This window comes from Ambystoma mexicanum, chromosome 3q (genome assembly GCF_040938575.1).
Source record: "Ambystoma mexicanum isolate Mex_15411 chromosome 3q, UKY_AmexF1_1, whole genome shotgun sequence".
NCBI lineage: Eukaryota > Metazoa > Chordata > Amphibia > Caudata > Ambystomatidae > Ambystoma > Ambystoma mexicanum.
In genome coordinates, this window is record NC_090926.1 from 978966925 (window position 1) to 978992176 (window position 25252).

Here is a 25252-nt window from a genome sequence, read left to right on the forward strand (position 1 = left end):
ATCTTGGGTTGAATGTGCGTGGTCCTTTTAGAGGTAGATATTTGGTGGATAACCAGACTTGATCTCCTACTTGATATTGGGGGGTTTCCTTCCGATGTTGGTCTGCTCCTTTCTTGTATTGTTCTTTAGCCCTTTGAAGGTGAGAAACGGCTTCCTTAAAGGCTTGGGTGATTGTAGAATGCAGGTGGTCTACTGCTGGTGTTCCAAGATCTTGGAGTGGATCCAACTCCGAGGTTCGAGGGTGACTACCGTATAAAAGAAAAAACGGGGTCTTCCCAGTTCCCGAGTGGACAGAGTTATTGTAGGCATATTCGGCTATCCAAAGGATATCTTTCCAAGTTTTTTCAGTTTGTTGTAGCATGCAGCGCAAATACTGTTCCAGAGTTTGATTGGTCCTCTCGGTTTGTCCGTCGGTTTGAGGGTGGTGGCTGGTCGAAAGTCTCACATCAATTTGAGCCGACCGACAGCAACTTCGCCAAAAATGAGAAATAAATTGACTACCTCGATCCGAAATTAGAACTGAAGGAAAACCGTGCAGTCGGACAATGTTTTCGAGAAATTCTCGGGCCAGAGTTGCTGCTGTTGGTAAGCCTTTGAGTGGAATGAAATGCGCCATCTTGGAGAATAGGTCCACGATTACTGGGATCGTATTGTATCCGGAGCATGGAGGTAGATCGGTGATGAAGTCCATAGAAAGCGTATGCCAAGGGCGAGGCGGGATGTCAATAGGGCGTAAGAGGCCGGCTGGTTTTTCGTTTGACTCTTGTTTTGGGCGCATACTCCACAGGACATTATAAAGTCTCTGATATCTTTTTTCCAAGACGGCCACCAGAAGTAGCGCTTGATCTTTTCCGAGGTCTTGGTCATACCGGGATGTCCTTCCATTAAAGAATCGTGATAACAAGAAATTACCTTTTTCTGTAAATCTGTGCTGGGCAGGTATAACCGTTCTTGGAAATATAATAGGTTGTCCTTCACCGTAACGTCCTTTCCCTGCAGATGCCAATTCTGTATGTCTGCTGGAGTTACCAGTAGCCTGGCTTTATCCTTAACTTCCTCTATGGATTGTGTGGCGATTACACCTAGAATTCTTTGTTCGGGAATGATAGGTACAGGTTTAGGATTGATCAAATGTTCTTCCACTCCCATCCGAGAAAGGGCATCAGCTTTACCGTTTTTTGTACCAGGTCGATAGGTAATTATGAAGTCAAACTCGGCAAAGAATAGTGCCCAACGGAGTTGCCTAGAGGATTGAGCTTTTGCGGTTTTCAAATATTGCAGGTTTCGTTGATCTGTAATCACAGTAACGGTGTGTCGGGCCCCCAGAAGATAATGCCGCCAAGCCTTAAAGGCGGACTTGATAACTAGAAGTTCCTTATCAGTAATAGTGTAATTGATTTCAGGAGGCGAGAATTTGCGGGACCAAAATGCCACGGGATGCAACTGATTGGTTACTGGGTCCTTTTGTGATAGAACTGCCCCCATGGCAAGGCTCGAAGCATCAGTTTCAACGATGTAGGGGAGTTCTCAGCGAGGATGTTTTAAGATCGGTGCAGAGATAAATCTAGTCTTCAAATTCTGGAAAGCTTGTTCCGCCTCGGTAGACCATTCAAAACGTTTGTTTTTCTTTAACAAGGCGGTGATGGGCTGGACTATTCGAGAGAATTCGGGGATAAACCTGCGGTAAAAGTTAGCGAAGCCTAACATGCTTTGAACACCTTTTACGGAGGATGGCGATGGCCATTTGAGAATTGCATCGACCTTCTTTGAATCCATACGCACTCCGCTAGGTGATAATATGAATCCCAAGAATTCAACTTCAGTCACGTTGAAAACACATTTTTCCAATTTAGCGAAAAGTTTGTGTTGACGCAATCTCTCGAGGACCATTTTCACGTGTTTCCGATGTTCAGTTTCTGATGAAGAATAAACGAGGATGTCGTCAATGTAAACAACAACACACACATCTATGAGCTCTCTGAGGACATCGTTCATAAAATATTGAAAGGCGGCCGGGGCATTGCAAAGTCCGAAGGGCATGACCTGATATTCAAATAGCCCATACTTGTTGCGGAAGGCCGTCTTCCATTCATCGCCCTCTTTTACTCGTACCAAGTGGTAGGCTCCTCTAAGATCCAGCTTTGTATATATGCATGCTTTTCTGACTTGGTCCAGGAGTTCAGGGATCAAAGGTAACTGATATCTATTCTTAACGGTGATCTGGTTCAGGGCGCGATCATCTATACAAGTTCTAAGGTCCCCTTCTTTTTTTGGAACGAAGAACAAAGCTGAGGAAGCAGGGGACTTGGAAGGACGAATAAACCCATTTGCTAGGTATTGATCCAGGTATTGTCGGAGGTGAAGATTCTCAGGCTCGGTGAGGGCATAAATTCTACTACAAGGAGGAGTAGATCCAGGTATCAGGTCTATCTGGCACTCATAAGACCTATGAGGAGGTAGAGAGTTAGCCTGATCCTTCCGGAAAACATCTTGGAATTCTAGGTATTCAGGAGGTAACTGGGGAGCCTCCGAGGAAATTGCTGCCAGTGCAACACCAGGTCGAGGGTGACAAGTAGAGACACATTCTGGAAACTGAACCGTTCTTGCTCGCCAATCGATCTGAGGATTGTGCTTCTCTAACCAAGGAATTCCTAGAATAATCTGGAACTGAGGGGCCTTGATCACATCGAACACAATCTTCTCATGGTGTCCATCTTGACTTACTAGCGTCACTTCTTGGGTGGTATGCGTTACTGGTCCGGAGGCTATCTCCGTACCATCCACCGTAGTAATGACGTCCTTTACAGCCTTTGGACAAAGAGTCAGATTCATCCTCAAAACCATTTCATGATCCACATAATTGCGATGGCACCGCTGTCGATGTAAGCTTCAATCGCATGCAATCGATCCGGATGTTCAGGGCTAATGAGGACCATAGGTATCACGAAATGCGAGGTCACGGAACTGGTTTTAACGCTCGGCAAGAGGACCTCTATTCTTGTCGGGCGAGATCGTTTCCCTGCTCAGAGTTTGTGACCCTGGTAACTGCAGCTCCTACTGCCTTCTTGGCTGGTTTCACTGGACAGTCTCGAAGAAAGTGCCCAGAGTTTCCGCAATAGAGGCATAATTGCAGCTGTTTTCTCCTTTCCCGCTCCTTTTGTGTTAGTGGTCCTTTCAGGCCCCCTATTTGCATGGGTTCCCCGGAGTCTACTCCTTTGGTAGGAGTTGGTGGTTTGGAAAATACTCGAGCATCAAACTTGGAACGATCGGCCTTCCTGTTCTGCAGTCTGTGGTCAATTTAAACGACTAAGTCAATATAGTCCGAACAGTCTTGCGGGGGATTCACTACTTGGGCTAACACATCTTTGAGCTCTCCACGTAGACCTCTATAAAACAGCGTAATCCTTTTGTCCTCAGGCCATCTAGTTTCCACTATCAGTCTGTTGAAAGACGCAATATAAGCCAAAAGGTCTTGATTACCCTGTCGCAATGAAAGGAGCTCATTGTCCAAGGCCTGCCCCTGTGAATGTCTTGCAAACAGTTTTTCCATACTGAGCTGAAAAGCTTGAAAATCATGGAGAACCGGATCATCTTGATTAACTAGAGGGATCGACCAGTCTGCCGCATTGCCACTAAGGTATGAAAGCACGAAAGCTACCTTAGATTGATCAGTTGGAAAGGCTGCTGGCCGGCATAAGAAGTGCAACCGGCACTGGTTAATAAATACTGCAAACCTCTTTGGGTCACCAGAAAATCGTTCGGGCGGAGCCAGAGGTACATTCCCAGGTAGGTTGATCTGCACTGGGTTCGTAGAGGACGTTGAAGGAAGATTTGCCCCTGATGCGGGTAACGGAGTTTGTCCGGCTTGTGACTGTAGCAATTGTCTAGCGAGATCGTCTGTTCGCTCCTTGGAAATAATCAGTTCCCTCCTTAGAGCATTCGTTTCCTGACGGGCTGCATGCACTTCTGCTCTTAGTTTCCCAAGTAACTGGGCTAGCTGGTCGGTATCCGAGGTTTCCATAGCGCCTGGGTGGGAGTTTTGCGGTAGGCTTTGCGTTCTGTAACGCTCACCTGATTCCCGCAGAGGCGCCGGTCTTGACTGGGTGAATGCCGTATCTTCAAAGGTGATGTGTAACACACGGTTGGCTCTTTGGGCTGGACCTCTGTGCACTGTATGTCTGACTCGAAGAGTAAGATGTCTGCAGATAGAAAATATGGGATTAATGAACTGGGGTTATTGGGTGCCTCTCTCCTCTTCCCTTTCTCTTCTCCTGTAGAACCCCAAAGGTTAACGCCCTCACCTTAGGTAAGTGAACGCCGAGCTCTCCATCTGCCTCGGGGCAGGGTGCCGTAACCAGTTTCTTCACTGGATAAGGGTGCAGGCCTCTTGACCTCAGAGGACTGCTGTCCGTCGTTAACTGCACGAACGGTAAGTTCTGGGCACTTCAAATGTCTTAAAAGTCTTTTGTAATGATATCTCTTGTTTTGCAGGGTTCCGGCGATGGCGGATGGCGGGCTGATGAGAGTTGAGGATCGAACCCGCGTGAGGAATAGAAGCGCCTGGAAGCACGTAAGTAAGCGCTTGTAGCCTGCTTCACGATGCGCACTAACTGTCCCTTTTATCTTGCAGGTACAAGTTCGGAGCTTTAGAGAAGCTGAAGGGTGCTGGAATACCCACTGGATTCGGAGTGGGAAGGAGTAATGGCACGTGAGTAATAAAGTTGCCCAATGTCTTTAAACGCACCTTCTTTTGTCTTTCAGATGCGGGATGCAGCGCCGAAGGCCTTCCGGAGCGTGCGAAGAGCTGGTAAGCTTTTGTCTTTCAGATGCCGGAATGCAGTGTGAAGACCTCCGGAGCATGCGAAGAGTAGGTAAGCCTTTGTCTTTCAGATGCCGGAATGCAGCGCGAGGCGTTGGTGACAGCCGATGGACCAGGTAAGAGATGCGCTGCCACTGAAGACCGTAGTGCTAACCTGTTCTTTCTTTGTCTTTACAGGTGCTGCTGAAGACTGGATTCCAGGATGGTAAGCCTTTGTTCCCTTAGGCCCAGGATCAGAAGCAGAAGACACGATGAGCGTTCTGCTGCAGAGAATGCAGAATAACGCAAAGCAAGATTCATCCATCGGGTGTGGTTTAAATAGCCTCCTGTAGTGCTTAGGTGTCTCCTTCCACAGCCACGCCTAGGTAAGAAAAGAGTTCCTGCTTTCCAGAAGAGTTCCAGTGTCCTGAACCTAGGGAGTGGCTCCTGCCCCACGCAACAGGAAAAGTAGTCCCAAACAGAAGAGGATCAGGGGTTCAACTGGCAGGTAGGTAAGCAGCATGGTCTGCTGCAGGTAAGTCCACCCAAGCATTATGAGCCCGGCGCTTCCAGCGCTGGGACTGGGCATCTTTATGAGCCTGGTGTCACTGGCGTCAGGACATGGTCCAAAAGGTCCCAATTGGGACTGGCTGGCACTCGGAACCGGGGTTATGGGTCTGCTTCCAAGGGAGTCGGGCAAGTCCTGATCTTTTGGAAGCAGAGATCAAGACACATGATTACAGCAATGGATGGAGGTGTTTGTGCAAAAATTGGAGAATCATGTTGCACATTTACACCTTCTCATGATGACGAAAAAGGAACCTTGACAGAGGCCATAGACATGCTGATGAAGCTCCATGGTCAGATGATAGACGACATGGAAGACATTGCTGTTGGTAGCTAGTTTGGATCACGCTTTTCTTGGGTTCCACAAGGGATGGAAGACATGTTCAAGTTCCTTGGAGTCCTCATAGTACTGGTGTTACTCGGGTTCTGTGTAATCAAGATAATACTGTTGCAATGCAAGAAGACAGCCAAGAAAGCAATAGGGATGAAGATTATGATTGATGTTGAAGAAGGATGGAAAGCCAGAGACCTGACAGACGAATAAATCAGAGACTTTGTGAAGACCAGTATCCATGCACCTGAGGGAACGAAGTTCCTGTATCCAAAGAACCATAAGAAGTATGTGGGAAGATGGATTTATTGCAGTCCAAATGGACAATGCATGCTCATGACATGGAACAAAGATCTGCATGTCAAATCAGCTGGATGCCTGAAGGGAGTCATAAAGATATGAATCCCTAAGAAGCATTTCTTCAGACGAGGATGTCTAGATGTGAAGGATGATTGGAGAGCGGTCGATGAATCTCCCAGAGTGGGGAGTGTAGAGAAGGAGCTAAGTACCTCCTCCTCAACCACTTCACCCATATTACCTTTATGTTGGGAACCAGAGTGTGAGACACGTGCAGTACCAGTGAAAATACCAATACCAAAGAGGATCTGGGAAGCAAGGTACCCATTGAGAAAACCATACCTGCATACGAGAAAATATGCTGGCCATTTGAATGAGATTCTGGAAGAAGCAGAGCACATGAATGGCTTAGACAAAGGGCGACGTCAAACAGAGCAGAGTTGACGTACATAGAACAGATGCAGAGACAAGAGAATGAAGATATTCTATAAGACATCAAGAAAGTGACACGGATAAGTGAAATCTTGGAATCAAGGTGAAGAAGCTTATGCCCCAGAAACAGATGAAGATATCAAGTTATTTTACACATTTACAGATGCAAAAGAAACGCAAGCAGATGAAGCAATCTTGAGGCTAGCTTTACAGTGTATAGATTGCGGCAAGCGCCAATATATATAATATATATATATATATATATATATATATATATATATATATATATATATATATATATATATATATATATATATATATATATATATGCTTATGGACAAGTAACGGGTGGATACTTCCACTATGCATTATAGCAGTGCTGGACATTATCAAGAAGGCCTCATTTCTAGTGTGTCGCAGTTAAAAAAGCAAATTGAATTACAAAGTGAATCTCAGCAGACCAGACAGAGTTGGATGAGCCAAGAATCCAAGGTCTTATCAAACTGGAGTAAACTGACATTGGATACAAATCATGGGAAAGAACATAACTCCTGTCCAGAAGGCATGAATAAAACAAGAAAGAAATCAGAGGTTCATTAAAAAATAGTATTTTAATGCACTAAAAGCTCAATTTCATGGAATAAAGTCACATGGAAGAATGAAATTGGATGAACGAGATGGTCACACCTACGCACGAGTGCTGAGCATGCCCTCACTCCCTGAATTTCTCAGAGCTAAGAACAAACTTGAGGCGTAGCTTCAAAGCCTAATTGACAATAGACCACTGAGGTGATGATGGATTGATATGGTAATCGGTGGGAAGCAATAGTTAAGGTGAACTCACCAGCACCTGGATGGCCAGCCTACATGCTGCTAGACATAGGTGGGAAAGTACTGACGGAGGGTAGAGTGCCAACCAATTGTAGAGGACTGCGTATTTAGGGGTCCTATAGTAGAGTAACCAATGGGAAGTTGTGTATTTAGGGACATTCATAGTGGTAATTATTTGGGGAGGGCTTAGTTGCCCCACCTGATGTTAAGGGGCCTATCACTTTGTTTCACTTTTTTAGACTAGTATGAATTTTATACTTAGACATTCACTCAGAGCCAATCACCCCTACTCATAAGTTTTTTTACTTTGCCACGTAGGATGACGTTAGTACATACGTAGGTTAACGTCATTGATGGCGAGTTTTGTGTATAAGATCTCAGTTTTTATCAAGAACGTTTGATTAAGAGGATCGAGCAAGTTTGTTGATGTTTGTTGTACTCCCTCTTTTAAATAATTGTTATTAAAAAAGTCTTCCTTTTACAAACTACCTGAGTCGTTTCTATTATTGATGTATGAATACAAATCTGCATCCCCATCCATCTCCGGGGTAAATGCTACTCATCTTAACGGGCTGGGTTATCCAGTTCACAGTCTTTGCTGGTGGCAAGAGAAAACTGCCCCACACCCAGGATGATGTGAGCTATGTAGGGGTGGATAACTTTGATCCAAGGGGCTTCTCTTCTGCTGTGACTATCTTTCCTCCCTGCTAGGTAATAGTTTCCTCCAACATCTCTCTGACCCTTCTTTATCGAATTATCCTCCTGTCCTCCAGGTAGTCATTGTGGGGGCCAAATATGATTTAATTTAGTTCTCATGTGTGTAAAGGTGACGAAACACAACGTTTGTCCAGTAGAATATGTTGGTCTTCAGTCACCCTGCTCCACTCAGAGACCCTTGGGGTAAAGATGTGCTATGCAAATATCAATTAAAAATTCAATCTTCAGGCCCACTCCGCTGTCCAATGGGGTCCCCAGCGTGCTCCCCAGCAGTGTCTTGGGGTGGGATGTAACCTTAGTGAGGCATGGGCACGTCTGCAGATACACATGCTGTTCAGTATACAACATGCAATATCAGGTTTCCAAACTTTAACCTGGCTATATACATCCAAGACTCCTCTGCCCAGCGTGGGCGCCAGAAAAGGGCTTTCAGCAGCCCAAATGCCCTCTCAATAAACCCAGGGGGGTGTACATGGGTTTTATGGTATGCCATCTCCTGCCGCGTCTAGGTGTTGTTTTTTTTTCGGTGAATGACGTCAGTCAGTTTATCTTTCATTGATGATACATTACACATTCAGCCATTTGTATGTGTGAACTCTTGAATCACAATTCGGGGACACCTGGCTCTCTCACTGATCCTCCTGAGTACCAACACAAAATACAAGAGCAAATTGATCAGGCGATTTTGGAACGACCTAAAACCAATTGACGTATTGCAGTACAAAATTCTTCTTTTTTTTTTTTCTTTTGATTCATGGGTCAAACATCTTTAAAACCATTACACAAGACACTAATATACTGAACAAATGTTTCATATTGATAGAAACACAGGAATAAAGTGCTTAACATTACATGTCTTCCTTATTGTAAATGTGTTAACAGCTATTTATTTATAACTGTAACCCTTCCTACTGACAACGGATTAACTTGATTTGTTACGACTTATCACTTGGCTCGTTAAGCGATATATATATTTACACTGCTGTTATCAGAATATGTCACAAGCCAGAAGAGTGTTGTCACTCCCACGGCCTACATCAAGACAAAGGTCCCTACTTGCTAAAAAAAATCTACAACATAGAGAAGACAAAAACAAAGGATTCATGCTCGGTCTCTCCAAATTAATTCACATCATATTTACAGGGTAATTCATAGAATCCAGCGCACAAGTAGCGCACGCGGCTGGCGCACAGCGTGCGCCTGCGATAGTCTGCGCCAGGCACGTGCGCTAAAACTGATTTCCGCGCACAGCGTATTCATGGATTTCATGCTCCCAAACCAGCCGTGGCGCAGAGAATCGCAGCGAGCCTGCAGCAGCGCCAGTAACGCCCCCAAGAACGCCCTCGCGCAAGGAAAAGCCATCAAAATCGCTAAATCATCGCTAAGGGCTGCGCTAACCCTGGACCACTTCACAGGGCAGGCAAACAAGGAAAGCAAAGCGGGCAATCTTCAAATCAGGAGTACGCGGGAAGTACTACACGCGACTAGGCAGGGAACGTGAATTACAGGGGTACGCGGGAATTATCACACGCGAACAGCCAGGGAACGCGTATTACAGGGGTACGCGTGAAGTAGAACACGCGATAGGCCAGGGAACGTGTATTACAGGGGTACGCGTGAAGTAGAACACGCGATAGGCCAGGGAACGTGTATTACAGGGGTTCGCGGGAATCATCACACGCGAACAGCCAGGGTGCGTGTATTACAGGGGTAGCGGGAAGTTCAACACGCGATTGGCCAGGGTACGTGTATTACAGGGGTACGCGTGAAGTAGAACACGCGATAGGCCAGGGAACGTGTATTACAGGGGTATGCGGGAATTATCACACGCGAACAGCCAGGGTGCGTGTATTACAGGGGTAGCGGGAAGTTCAACACGCGATTGGCCAGGGAACGTGTATTACAGGGGTACGCGTGAAGTAGAACACGCGATAGGCCAGGGAACGTGTATCACAGGGGTACGCGGGAATTATCACACGCGAACAGCCAGGGTGCGTGTATTACAGGGGTAGCGGGAAGTTCAACATGCGATTGGCCAGGGTACGTGTATCACAGGGGTGCGTGGGAATTATCACACGCGAATAGGCTGGGTGGGCCCTCACAGGTGTACCCTGTACACCCTCCACGGCCCCTGCAGGCAGCCCACAAAACAGGGGACTACCCTGCACACCTGATCATGTCCCCCTGCACCCCCATCCACCAGGGGCACCCTCCACCAGGCCCCCACCCATGTCTCCCACCACCCCCACCCCCCAGCAGTGCAGGGGCACCTGCCATCAGGCCCCCACCCATGTCTCCCACCACCCCCACCCCCCATCCACCAGGGGCACCCTCCACCAGGCCCCCACCCATGTCTCCCACCACCCCCACCCACCAGCACTGTGGGGCACGTGACCAGCAGGCAGTCAGGCAGCAGCAGATGGCAGGTGGGAGCGTGCTCAGGGCTCTGGGGGACTGTAATTCGGCCTCCTGGCCAGGAGCGTGGTCTTTCGTGTTTGGACGCGTGGACAGCCTGATAGGGAGTGATTTTGCACGTGAAAACCCCACACTCAGCGAATCGCGCGAAAACCCGTCACCAGCATATGTGCGTCTATAGTTACCTGCACGTGCAGTGTCAAAGCGTGTGATTGGTGAAAATGGATCTACACGCAGGAGTGACAAAGCGTGTGATTGGTGAAAATTGATCTACACGCAGGAGTGACAAAGCGTGTGATTGGTGAAAAGTGAGCTACACACAGGAGTGTCAAAGCGTGTGATTGGTGAAAAAGGATCCACACGCAGAAGTGACAAAGCGTGTGATTGGTGAACATGGGCCAAGCACGTACACGCCGTAAGTGACGCTGTACGTGTGGGCCTGTATATAAGGTAGTGTTGAACACCATTTCCTTGTACGTGCTTTTCGTGGAGAGCGAGTGGGTGAATTCTGTACTTCTTGTCGTTTCACACGCGATTTACTTCACGGCGTTTCCAGTTCGTACTCCCTGTTACCTCTGACAGCTTTTTCTCTTTTTCCTCTTGTACTGGTTTACCTGGGCCTGTTCCCTCAAACAGTGTCCCCTTCTACTGTTGTCCTGTCTCCTCAGACAGCGTACACATCTTCTTTTGGCGGGGGTGTTGCCAACCAAACGCGCTCATTTTTCACGCTCTTTTACCTGGCAGACGGTGAGTCATGCACGTATCTAACTTCTGTGCTTGCCCCGTGTGTAGCCTACCCCTTCAGAGGTCATTCTAGGCTGCGTGTGACACGCATAGGTTCATTGTGTTACTGGATGCCACAGCGTAGTGCAGGGTTTTCCATCAGCACACGTGGTCTAGGAGGGTTATTGTGCACGTTCCTTAACTTTTCTGGGGTGCCTGTGCGTTGCGTGACCCGTCATCTTTCCCCAGGGGTGTCATATAGCCTTGCCACTGCACTAGGGTACGAATACCATCTGGTACCCAACCCCTTTGACACCCAATTGCCCAGGACAATTGTGCACACCGACTCCCATACGCACAATAACATCAGTGCCATGGTTGGGAGGCGTGCAAGCCGTAAGGGTGGCAAAGGTGGCCGAGCCACACGTGGTGGCCGTGGAGGATCCACTAGGGGACATGGTTGTGACTTGCAGGGTGCCCCTGTCCCCCCCAGTCTGGAGGACCAGTCAGGGACACCCATGCCCCCCCCCCAGTTGAGGGTCATGTGGCTGATACCAACCCTGATCAGCCCTTGTTGGACCAGCCCATTGTGGCAGCAGACCTGTCCGAGGGTGATCCCATCGCTGACATCCAGGTCAGCAGGTCCACTGCACGTGCACCGGTGCACATTGGTGTCATCAGGGCACGCGCATCTATGCCAGATAGGTCATCTGCTGGCCCCCGTATCCAGGGTGTGGCTCCATCCACCCCACCTCTCATACACCCTGCCAAGACTGTGTCGGTCCTAGTTCATGCACCTCAGATCAGGCCTGACCCCATCCCACTACCCCCAATGCCTGCACCTACTCCCATGCTGAGTGTGCAATCCCACACACCCAGTACTGAGTCCACCACGGCTCCTGCCCCTAGTGTCCACAGCGGCGTAGGACACTCTGGATCCCCACCCCCTTCCAAGCGCAAGAGGAAGAGTGCACGTCCGGCACAGGCTGATTCCCCAGGCACAGCTGCACAGTCCGGCCCATCAAGGAAGCCAAGCTTCACAGACGCCGAACTGAATGCACTTGTTCAGTATGTGTCAGATCATGATAGGGAAATGGTCATCTTTGCAGGGTCCAAGACCACACATGCCAGACGCCAGGCACACTGGCAGACCATTGCTGACAGAATAAGTGCCCTTGGAGTAGTGAGGCGCACAGCTAGTGATTGCCAGAAGCGCTGGAATGACCTTAAGCGCAGGGCAAAGGATAAGCTGGCCTCAAGTCATGCCGCAACCTTGGTGACTGGAGGTGGGTCCCCAGCACAGGAAATAGAACTCACACCACACGAGTCCGTAGCTGGATCCTACGTCACCGAGGGACAACTCCAAGGTGTGGGAGATCTCCCTGATTATGAGGCATCATCCGGTGAGTGCACATGCATGTGTGTATTATCCATGTGCATGGTGTGTGTGTGAAGCATTCATGTTGGGTGCCTGTCAAGGGGGTGTGTGGCAGAGTAGATAGTGGCACCCATGTGCCTCATCCAGTATGTTCAGTGCAACACCATCTGCCCACAACACTATCCCAACTGGCAACAGTGCACATATGGCCCTACACCATGGAAGTTGCCCTTGAATTGTCATTTTGTCACTACATTGTTGCTCATACTCCCCTGTCTATTCATCTGATGTCTTACATACCATTCCTATACTTTCCCCCAGCCAATCAAGTTTCATCTTCACATGCCTGACATGCAATGATACCACATGCTAATGCGTCCTCTGTATATAAATGCCAACCAACATGCTGTCATACTGTGGATGTTGCCTTGACATCCACCTCCTACCTGTGTGCTTTGGTACCGTCTGGTTTCGAGCCCCATTCCCTCACACTCCATGCTGCTCTTCATGGTCTATCTTCCCTGACTTCTACAGTTCAGACCATCGTGCCCTACTCACGACACCTGCTTGCTAACAGTCAAATGAGGGCACCCTGCCCTCCAATGCGACCCACCCTATTGCTGACAAGTGCATCTGAGCCTACTCAAAGCCAACTCTCACTGACATCTGCTCATACATGCCTTTGCCTGTCCCATAGACCCTTCACATGGTCCCTGTCCTCTCTCCTTGCTCCTCTTCCACCATCAATGGTGGGACCCGTTGGGGTGTACTCCTGGCCTCCTTCCAATCCTCAGAGGCCACAATTGATGTGCATGGTAATGGGAGCATCTCAGTCCAAGGCCCTTAGGCCAACCTCATTCTCCTTGAGAAATGCTAGCCACATCTCATCAACTTCCTTACCTCTCCTGCTGTCCCCCCTCCTCTCTCCTCATCAATCCTGCACTGCCTCCCTGCACCCTCCCATGATCCTTCTCCGCCTCCCACTCCAACTCCTACACATGCTGCACCTCTGATCTCTAGCACTCCCCGTAAGTCCTCCAAGGCTGTCAACCTCCTCCACAATTACACTCCTTTCACTGCGGCTGCATCAGGCATTCCTCCGATATCTGTCACTTACATGAGGTTATGCACCTTGACATCCTTGGTCTCATGGAAACATGTCTGACGGCCAGCTCTGTCTGCATCCTTCACACACTCCTACCTGATGTTCAGGAGACCCTCTCCTTTGCCCGCCACTACTGTGCAGGGGGGGTGTGCCCTTGGCTTCCCTGAGGGTATTCCTGCCACTGTCACTCCTACTTAGACCTACTCCACTCTGGAATGGCTTGTGTGACGTCTCTCTCTACCACACCTTGACATTCACAAACTGTGCGTACTGTGTCTGGGAAAACTGGTCAAATGTACTACTTCCTTTCTGAGTGTCCTCACCTCTCCTCCTCACTCATGTCCCCAGACACAGAAATCCTCTTCCTTGTTGCTGTACGCATCCACCTGCATGCTTGTTGACCCCCCCACGTGACCTTTCTGTGACCTCAGCAACTCCCTCTCACCCTCTAGACTCCCGTCTGTCCTTACTCATTCTGCAGGGCACACTCTTGATGCTCTGATCTCATCTGACTTTCCCCTCTCCGTCCATCTCTGCACTCCTCTCTCCTGGAGTGATCACATTCTCCTCTCCTCCCAGCTCACCCTCACCACACCACAGGCAAAGCCACCCTCACCACTGTCACACACCTTCTTGGTATTCCAACCCATGAAGTGTGTGTCAGTCGAGGCTCATGCTGCCAAAATCTCCCCCCCATCCAGCTCCCCCTTAGGCTCACTCCCATCCTGACAGGGCCCACTCCATGCTCCACTCTATGTCAGGTACACTGGATGTCTTTGCCACGGTCATGACCACCTGTCTGAAGCCCCATGCCAATGCAGAGTCCTGGCATGACTCGGATCATGTGAACCCAGACCACAGGTGCCGGGTGGCAGAGAGGGAATGTCCTGCATCATGCTCATCCTCTGGCAAACTGGCCTGCCACATGCTCCAAAGGCAATAGCGCCTCACCCTTTTCACCAAGATGAGATCCCCAATCCAAGGGCACATATCTGCGGCATGTGACAACTCTGCAGGACAGATAGAAATCTGCAAGGACCTTGCCGAGCCAGATGCAGTGTGTACCTCCCCTGTCCCCTCCGAGCCCACAGCACTGCATGATTGTCTCTGTACCCCTATAGGCCACCCCCCCCAGCACTTGTCTGCGCCTAACACCATCTGCCCTTGACGTTAAGTCCTACTTACCTTGTACAGCACTTCCAGCCGCCACTTCCCCTTGCACATCATTGTGCCACCCACCCCTGCACTTGCGTGACATGAATGACACCAGCACCAGTAGGATTGTTGACTGGCATCCCCTACTGCCCCACCACCCCTCAGTGCTCCGCTGTACCTTCATACATTTCTGGACCGGTGCTTCACGAATGCTATATGATTCCTTTACAGGTGATGGGGAGGTGGAATCTCATTGTTTACTGCATTTTGTTGATGTAGACAAGGCACTGTGCATCGTGGCCAATTTGGACTAGCAGATCCATGTACAACATGTCAACTTATTGATGTGATGATGCAATGTCAGGACCAGAGTGGTAGAAATCCAAAAAAGTTGCCCTCCTCTCCCTCTTCACTTGGTGGCTATGTCACATGCCATGTGTGTGATGGCATGTGCCTTTGACATGGCAATCACCGGCCAATGTGTGATGGCAGTGCTAGGCAGCATGGTGAGCAGGCGTTGCTCTCCAATCTGTACATTGTATGCCCTGAGCCTCCCCTACAGACCCAGTGATGGTGAATGCATAGGAGGTCTCCCAGTCATGTGGGACATGTGTCGTAGAACTACTGCCTCTGTTGTTCATCAGCCCTTGTTGCATGCCATGGTGCTAATGCCTGTTTCCATTTTTCTCTTTCATGTCTTTGCAGGGGACGAAGCACTTGTTGATGCTGGGGATGTGGTGGTTGAGCCGTCCCAGGAGGGCAACCCGGGCCGACCTTCCACAAGTGAGGGACGTGGTGTGTTTGTGGGTGAAAACCCACAAGTGCTGCAGGTCGTGCTGTCGAGGGGTGTCTCTGGGGGTTCCTCCCCCGAGCAGTATTCAGGTGTAGACTCGGAGGATGACACCTATGTGCAGTCGCAGGTGAGTGTTCTTGGGAGAGAATCTCCTCTGTCCGACCCACCTGCAGCCGGGCCATTGCCCTCAATGGGGATGTCAGTGTCGGCAGCTCAGCCTCCGGTGGTTACGGATGCAGGGCCACACCACACAATCTCTGATCCTGTTCCTGGGGCTGCAGATCAGAGAGGGAATGCAGTCCTGCAGCCTGAGGCCTTGCCGGCACAGCAAGGCGCAGTCCGCCTTGCCCCAGGCAGGTGTGGTGCCCGTCAACGTGGTGGCCGTATGCCACCTGGCAATACCGCTTGGGAGCAATCCATCTACGGTATGGCCAACCAACAGGCAGCATCATCCGAGATGATTGCACAGGCCATGGATAGGGTGGCCACTTCCATTGTCCCCCCAGAAAGGCTGATGGAGCGACTGGAGCAGGCTACAGAGTCCATCAGCCAGGCACACAGGGAGGATATGTTGGCGTCCAACAAGGACAGGCGGGCGGCACTGGCGACTCTGCGGGAATCACTTTCCATGGAGTCCCAGCGCCACAGGGAAGGCCTGAGGGAAGAATTCCGTCACCTCAGGTCGACCCTGTTAGAGCTTGAGGCTTCATCCCATAGAAGGACAGAGGAGCAGCTGGAGCGTCTGACACGGACGCTCTCGGCCGAGATGCAGGCAACTCATGCGGAGGTCAGGTCATCCCGGGAGTTACTGCATGGGGACCTCCGCATGATTATAACCCAGAACCAGAACTACCAGACCCGCCTGCTTGCAGCCATGGAGGAGCAAACTCGTGCTTTGCGTGGGCTGCCTCCCATTGTCACACCATCTTCTGAGGCAGCTCCCCCACCTCCTGAGTCAGCTGCAGGGTCTGGCCAGAGCGATAGCGACTCATCTCCCACAACAGAGTAGCCGTGTGGGCCACGAGCCTATGGGGTGTTTTAGTTTCCCATGATCCACACAGGTGGATTGTGGCGTGCATCCTGTCCTCGGACCTCATAGGTGCCCCGCCCCCCCCCGCCGGCCCTTTCATGGCCATTTTTTCTCAATTTTCTTTTTTCTTTTCCAAGAGTGTTGCCTTGTGTGGGTACCTGGGCATACACTGTATTGTGGCTGGGCACATGCAGGCTTGTCCTGAGTTTGGTTTAGATGCTTGGGTAGCAGACATCCACACCCCTCCTGCTTCCGTTTCCATGGGCTTGCAAAGGGTGTGCCCAAGTGACAGCAAATTACACGGTGACATTGGACTCCCATGAGCTGTTGGCCAGTCCATAGTCAATACTGTGTAGACATTCATAGTGTACATTGTTGTTGCACCTAACTATGCATGATGGTTTGATATGTGCCTCTACTTACATATGTTGCTCATGTTTTGCAGGTATTTCACACAGTTCTTCACACGGGCATACTCTCTGGAGTCAGACTACATGTCGGTAGATGTGCACTGACACTTTTGCGTGGCGCCATCACTGTACATCTGGACGGTGAGGACATACCAGCAGAATCAGGTAATGAGACTACCATTGATTACATGCATTGTGTCTTGTTTGGGTGGGCTTCAGGGTGGGTTGGTGTGTAATTTGATTGAAATTACTCTTACACAGGTGTGTAGTAGTGGCTCCAGCGCGGTTAGCTGTTCAAGTGCGGCTATGTTCCATTTGGGGCACTGCTATTTGTGACACCGGTGTCATGTTGTGATGGCCAGTTTGTTTGCTCTCACATACCATGACATGGTGTCCTCAGTGGCGGGACTGTGAAGGGAATGGGTGACATGGCAATGTTGTCATGTAGTGAATCGCCTGTGGCAATGCATATTTGATTGATGGAGTTGTGTCTTCTCGTTGTGATGCATTGCTGGTGTATGTGTAGGTAGGGGTGCACACATAGTGACACTTCCATGTTAACAATCTCAGGCTGATGTGTATCTGACAGTTTATTGTCGAGTAATTTTGTGACATTGTCAGGTAGTGTCATCATTGATTGTCAGATGGTATGTGCCAGAGCAGTGTGCACTAGCCAGCACTGTGATTCCTAGGTGAAGAAGTTGGCCACCAGTTGCGTACGGGCTGCCACCCCCCGTGCCCTTTCCCCTCCCATGCGCAGCGGGCGTGCATGTGGTTGTGGATGTGGGGGCACCACCATGTCCACAGGCAGGCCCCGGCGTGTTGCAACGTTGTGCAGGACACATGCTGCCACTATGATCCTGCACACTATTCGGGGAGCATATAACAGCTGCCCGCCAGAACGGTCAAGGGAGCGAAAGCGTGACTTCAGCACTCCGAATGTGCGCTCCACTATGCCCCGTGTTGCAATGTGGGCTGTGTTGTACCTTACCTCGGGTGGCGTGGTGGGGTTCCGGATTGGGGTCATCATGTGGGGGCTGATAGGGTAGGCACTGTCCCCTGCGGAGGTGGTGATGGGTATCATTAGTGGTGTTGTGTCATGACCCAGTATCTGACATGCATGCATGTGCAGTGGCAATCATGCTCACCAAGCAGCCATGTATCTCCATGCTGGCCAGCCTCCAGGTCCCGGCATAGTGTAGACATTCTGTAGATGAAGCTGTCGTGGGTGGACCCGGGATAGTTGGCATATACTGATGTGATTATTCCCTTGGCATTGCATACAACTTGCACGTTGATGGAATGCCAGTGCTTGCGGTTTCTATAGATGTGCTCTGTTGCCCTGGGTGGACGTAGAGCCACATGTGTGCAGTCAATTGCACCAAGCACTTTGGGGAATTGAGCCACACCATAGAATTCCTGGATGCACGTCCGCCTTTCTGCATGAGTCCTGGGGAGATATATGTGCCTGCGGACTGATGGCCGTGCAGTGATGATGTTCAAGACCTGGTGTAGGCAGCGTGACTGCGTGGCCTGTGACACACCACCCACTATGGCACTTGTCCGCTGAAAGGATCCAGTGGCCAAGAAGTGCAGTACATTCAGGACCTTCTGCAGGGGGCTGAGTGCTTGGGAGCACAGGGTGGGTGATGTGAGGTCATCCTCCCACTCACTGACCAGGTCCAGTATGATGTGTGCTGGAAACCTGTACCTCCCATACACCTGGTCATCAGGCATCCCGAATAGGCTGGTTCTGGGTGTGAATATTCTGGCCCTGACTCTCCTCCTCCTCCTCCTTTGGTAGCCCACTGCCACTGCTGCTAGGAACGGTATGTTCATCCTGGCATCTGGCTTGTTTATTGATAAGTGCGCAAATTAATGCCTTGCGCGTGTTCTAGGCGAGCGTGTGACCCTCGCACCCCTGGAATCTAGTTCCCACTCCAATAGCGTGTGGAAATTCCCACGCAGCAGGCATACAGGTGCGCTGACGTACTTGCGTGTGTAAGTGCCCGCGCACCCCTGTAATACACGTACATAGGCCAATGGCGTGTACGCGCACTTTTGGCCAATTACACGCGATGTAATACACGTACATTGGCCAATCGCGTGTACGCGCACTTTTGGCCAATTACACGCGATGTAATACACGTACATTGGCCAATCGCGTGTACGCGCACTTTTGGCCAATTACACGCGATGACACTCTGACGTGCAGTATTTCCATGTGTGCTCCGTCATCACGTGCTGAGTGGGGAACGCCCGTGCGGATCACGTCAGACGCGCTTACGCGGTGAGGGACTCTGGTCCAATAGAATCGCGTATGCGTGCTGATGCACTTACGCGCTAAGGCCCTTTCCTTGGATTTCACGCTGACGTGCAGGAATTTCACGTGCCAAATCACTCCGTATCAAGCTGGCCACCCGAAAACACACGGAACACCACGCTCCTGCCCAGAAGGCCGAGTTACTGCCCCCCCAGTGCCCTGAGCAGCCTCCCACGTGCTATCTGCTGCTGCCTGCCTGCCTGCCTGCCTGCTGCCACCGTGCCCTGCCATTTGGTGCCTGCACATCAGCCATCTGCAGGGGTCCAGTTGCTGTGTCCACCCCTGCTGGAACTGAAGACTCCCAACTGGGATTACATCGCTCCACAGCCCAGCCCCAGGACCCAGTTGCCCACCCACACCTGCCTCTGGGGTTGCCATGTCGGGCACTTCGACATCTGGCACCAGTGGCAACCCCAGGCCAGAGGGGCAGAGGGGCACCAGCTTCACTGCCACCGAAGTTGGTGTCCTGGTGGAGCATGTCCTGGGGCAGTATGATGCCCTCTTTGGATCGTCCCGCGCCAGCAAGGAAGGACGGGAGAGGATCTGGGCCGACTGTGTGGTTGCCATCAACGCGGAGGGGGTGGCAACCCGCAACGTCCAGAAGATCAAGAAGCGCTGGGAGGACTTGAGGTCCAGGACCCTTGTGAAGGCCCGGCGCCTCGTGGAGGGGGGCCGGGGCCGCATGAGTTCCATCCAGAAGAGGGTCCTGGAACGCGTACGCCCAGCGCTCCACGCCCAGGTCCTTGAGAGGGAGGCCCGTCTGGAGTTGAGCGGTAAGTGTGCAAGCATTACTGTGTGAGACAGGGCATGTTGCGGTGTGCTGGTTCTATGATACTTGCCTGTATGTGTGCCATGGGCCATGTATGCATGTATGTGTGCAGGGACATCATGGTAATGCATGTGCGACCAGTGATGTGTGACCCACATGGTTGTTGCATGTGTTGAAATGTGGCATGGGGAGCCCTATGCAGATTTAGGACATGAGAGCATGCCAGTCTCTGTACCTGGACATGGATGGGGGTGAAGGATGGGTGCTGATGCCAGGTACATATATGGTAGCCATGTCTGTGTGCCTGACCTGCGTGTCTGTGACTTGTGCATGCCATGGATGCATGACACATGTGTGTGACAATGCACAGATTCTGTGACGCACCCAACTAACCCTTGTTTCGCCTGTGTTCGTTGTGTTTGGGGCCAGATGGATGTGACTGAGGTGAAGTGTGTGCATGTGATATGCATGAGCCATGATGCATGTGAGTCACATATCATTGAATGTTTCAAGAGTCAATTGGACATGCATGGAAATGTGCATGGCATGCACCATGCCTGTTACTGTGTGTGTTTTGCCTGGACTGACCCATGTGTTGTGGAGGGACATGATGGAAGTGTACTTTGACAGGGGTGCTCATCTGCTATTGCTTCCTGTCTAGGGGACCATTTTACAGTAGCCTGATGCTTGTGTCCTTTGTCTCCCTCTACGCAGCGGCTAGTGAAGAAGAGGGCGGAGACGGCGCTGTGGAGCAAGGCGGCGGGGATGCCCCCACGGCTGCAGCGGAAGGGGTGGGTGAGCCCCCACAGGGGCCTGCTACGGCGGGAGACGGTGAGGAGCCATCCAGGTTGGTGGTTTGCACAGAGGAGGAGGAGGCCGACACTGGTGCACACATGGGGCCTGGTGGGAGCATCCCTGCTGGTGCAAGTGGTGCAGTCCAGGGCCAGGGGCAGGAGGCAGCACAGGTCACCGTGGAGGTGCCTGTGCATGTCGCTGTCCCTGACCCTGTGAGTGCACCACCATGCACCAGCAGGGATGCCCCGTCCCAGGCCCGTCCGCAGGTAGTGGGGATGTCCATGTCAACTGACTCCCCTCCACCTGCGGCCGTGGGAACCCCTGGCCGCGTGGAGCAGGTCCTGATTGGGGTCGCGATGCGCACGGCTGTGATTCGTGATGACGTGCGTGCTTCCCGGGAGGAGCACGCACGTCATCACGAAGTGCACCGTGCCGACGTGGCCCAATTGGGATCGGCCATGTTCGGGGGGTTCCTGCATGTGTTGGCCAATCTGACGGCCCTCTCCTCCTCTGTGCAGGCTATCCAACGGTCGTTCTCCTTGCCGTCTTCCGGCCCAGATGCCACCATGGCCCCCTGTGGACCTGCCCCGACCAATGCAGCCAGCTCGGTGGGGATCCCATCCCTGCCACAGTTGGGAGTCGGAGGTCCAGCAGGGGTGGACGACACAGCAAGTGGACCCCAGCAGATGGAAGATGTGCCGGCATCATCGGGCAGGGCACGTGCACGACGGCGCCGGTGGTTACCATCAGCCTGGATGCCGTCGTGCTGGCAGAGGCAGTGGCGTCGGAGGCAGCAGCGGGCTCGACGTGGGAGGCATCATGGCTCAGGGCCATCAAGATCAGAGGGGCAGGCATCGGCCGGAGGGCAGGGCAACCCTGGCATGGCGGTGTGTTCCGTGTGGGAGGAGTTTGGCCAGCGGATAGGTGCGGAGCGGCAGCGGGCGGAAGAGGAGCGGCTCGCCATGGCCAGGGCGGAGATCTCCATGCATCGGGCATTGAGGCGGGCTGAGTGCCTCGAGGAGGCTCGCAGGGATTTTGGTGAGCACATGGGGTTGTCCCTGCGAGACCTCGGGGCCAGGACAGAGTCCCGCCTCCAGGACATTGACATGGAGTTCGAGGATGCCCTGGCCAGCATCACCAAGTGAGCCGCAGGACTAGCCCGCTGCCTTTGTATATAGTTTTTTAGTTAGTTAGTGCTAGGTTTCCTTTATTTATTTTTATTATTTTGGACCGCTCGGACAATGGCCACTTTTTTGTACATATTTATTTTATTAGTTAGTATTAGGTTTCATTTGTGCTGTTGGGCTCATGGACCCTGGAACATTCCTGTATATATTGATATATTTTGGGAGATACATTTTTTAATTTTTTTATTGTTTACACCATGACGTAATGGTTTTTCTTTGATTTCCTACTACATGGTTTTGCTTTGGACAAATTATATTGATTTTTTAATCCTTTGTTTTTTGGTTTATCATTTTTGTTCTCGGACATGGACCTTTTATTTACTTTGCCACATAGTTGTATGTTTTATTGGTTTACTTGATTTGTGTTTTTAATACATTTTTATATTATCTTACACTTGTGTTATTTTCTCTTTGGTTTCTTACATGTCATGATATGGGTTTTGACATTCACTTGCACCCATTGTGTATGTGTGTGTGACAGACATGTGTTCTTTTGCATACTTGCCTTTGGGGTTGTGTCATGTGATTGCATTCACTATGTGGGTGCATGCAATCCTTGCCTGGGTGTTTGTGCTGGGTATGCTGGCCATTACTGCCATGATTGTGTATCGTCAGGACCTGGGGCCAGGGGGACATGGGTGGGGGCCTGCTGGCAGGTTCCCCACAGTGCTGGGGGTGGTGGGAGACATGGGTGGGGGCCTGGTGGAGGGTGTCCCTGGTGGATGGGGGGTGGGGGTGGTGGGAGACATGGGTTGGACATGGGTGGGGGCCTGCTGGCAGGTTCCCCACAGTGCTGGGGGTGGTGGGAGACATGGGTGGGGGCCTGGTGGAGGGTGTCCCGGGTGGATGGGGGGTGGGGGTGGTGGGAGACATGGGTTGGACATGGGTGGGGGCCTGCTGGCAGATTCCCCACAGTGCTGGGGGTGGTGGGAGACATGGGTGGGGGCCTGGTGGAGGGTGTCCCTGGTGGATGGGGGGTGGGGGTGGTGGGAGACATGGGTTGGACATGGGTGGGGGCCTGCTGGCAGGTTCCCCACAGTGCTGGGGGTGGGGGTGGTGGGAGACATGGGTTGGACATGGGTGGGGGCCTGCTGGCAGGTTCCCCACAGTGCTGGGGGTGGTGGGAGACATGGGTGGGGGCCTGGTGGAGGGTGTCCCTGGTGGATGGGGGGTGGGGGTGGTGGGAGACATGGGTGGGGGCCTGGTGGAGGGTGTCCCTGGTGGATGGGGGGTGGGGGTGGTGGGAGACATGAGCAGGTGTGCAGGGTAGTTCCCTGTGGTGTGTGCTGCCTGCAGGGGCCGTGGAGGGTGTACAGGTAATGCCTGGGAGCACAGAGCCATATCGCGTGTGGGACTTCCCGCGCACCCCTGAAATCCACGTACCCGGCCATATCGCGTGTGGGACTTCCCGCGCACCCCTGAAATCCACGTACCCTGCCATATCGCGTGTGGTACTTCCCGCGCACCCCTGAAATCCACGTACCCTGCCATATCGCGTGTGGAACTTCCCGCGCACCCCTGCAATCCACGTACCCGGCCATATCGCGTGTGGTACTTCCCGCGCACCCCTGAAATCCACGTACCCTGACTAATCGCGTGTGGAACTTCCCGCGCACCCCTGCAATCCACGTACCCGGCCATATCGCGTGTGGAACTTCCCGCGCACCCCTGAAATCCACGTACACGGCCATATCGCGTGTGGAACTTCCCGCGCACCCCTGAAATCCACGTACCCGGCCATATCGCGTGTGGAACTTCCCGCGCACCCCTGCAATCCACGTACCCGGCCATATCGCGTGTGGAACTTCCCGCGCACCCCTGCAATCCACGTACCCGGCCATATCGCGTGTGGAACTTCCTGCGCACCCCTGCAATCCACGTACACGGCCATATCGCGTGTGGAACTTCCCGCGCACCCCTGAAATCCACGTACACGGCCATATCGCGTGTGGAACTTCCCGCGCACCCCTGAAATCCACGTACCCGGCCATATCGCGTGTGGGACTTCCCGCGCACCCCTGAAATCCACGTACCCTGCCATATCGCGTGTGGTACTTCCCGCGCACCCCTGAAATCCACGTACCCTGCCATATCGCGTGTGGTACTTCCCGCGCACCCCTGAAATCCACGTACCCTGCCATATCGCGTGTGGAACTTCCCGCGCACCCCTGCAATCCACGTACCCGGCCATATCGCGTGTGGTACTTCCCGCGCACCCCTGAAATCCACGTACCCTGACTAATCGCGTGTGGAACTTCCCGCGCACCCCTGCAATCCACGTACCCGGCCATATCGCGTGTGGAACTTCCCGCGCACCCCTGAAATCCACGTACACGGCCATATCGCGTGTGGAACTTCCCGCGCACCCCTGAAATCCACGTACCCGGCCATATCGCGTGTGGAACTTCCCGCGCACCCCTGCAATCCACGTACCCGGCCATATCGCGTGTGGAACTTCCCGCGCACCCCTGCAATCCACGTACCCGGCCATATCGCGTGTGGAACTTCCCGCGCACCCCTGAAATCCACGTACACGGCCATATCGCGTGTGGAACTTCCCGCGCACCCCTGAAATCCACGTACACGGCCATATCGCGTGTGGAACTTCCCGCGCACCCCTGAAATCCACGTACCCGGCCATATCGCGTGTGGGACTTCCCGCGCACCCCTGAAATCCACGTACACGGCCATATCGCGTGTGGAACTTCCCGCGCACCCCTGAAATCCACGTACCCGGCCATATCGCGTGTGGAACTTCCCGCGCACCCCTGAAATCAACGTACCCGGCCATATCGCGTGTGGGACTTCCCGCGCACCCCTGCAATCCACGTACCCGGCCATATCGCGTGTGGAACTTCCCGCGCACCCCTGAAATCCACGTACACGGCCATATCGCGTGTGGAACTTCCCGCGCACCCCTGAAATCCACGTACCCGGCCATATCGCGTGTGGAACTTCCCGCGCACCCCTGCAATCCACGTACCCGGCCATATCGCGTGTGGAACTTCCCACGCACCCCTGCAATCCACGTACCCGGCCATATCGCGTGTGGAACTTCCCGCGCACCCCTGAAATCCACGTACCCGGCCATATCGCGTGTGGAACTTCCCGCGCACCCCTGAAATCCACGTACCCGGCCATATCGCGTGTGGAACTTCCCGCGCACCCCTGCAATCCACGTACCCTGACTAATCGC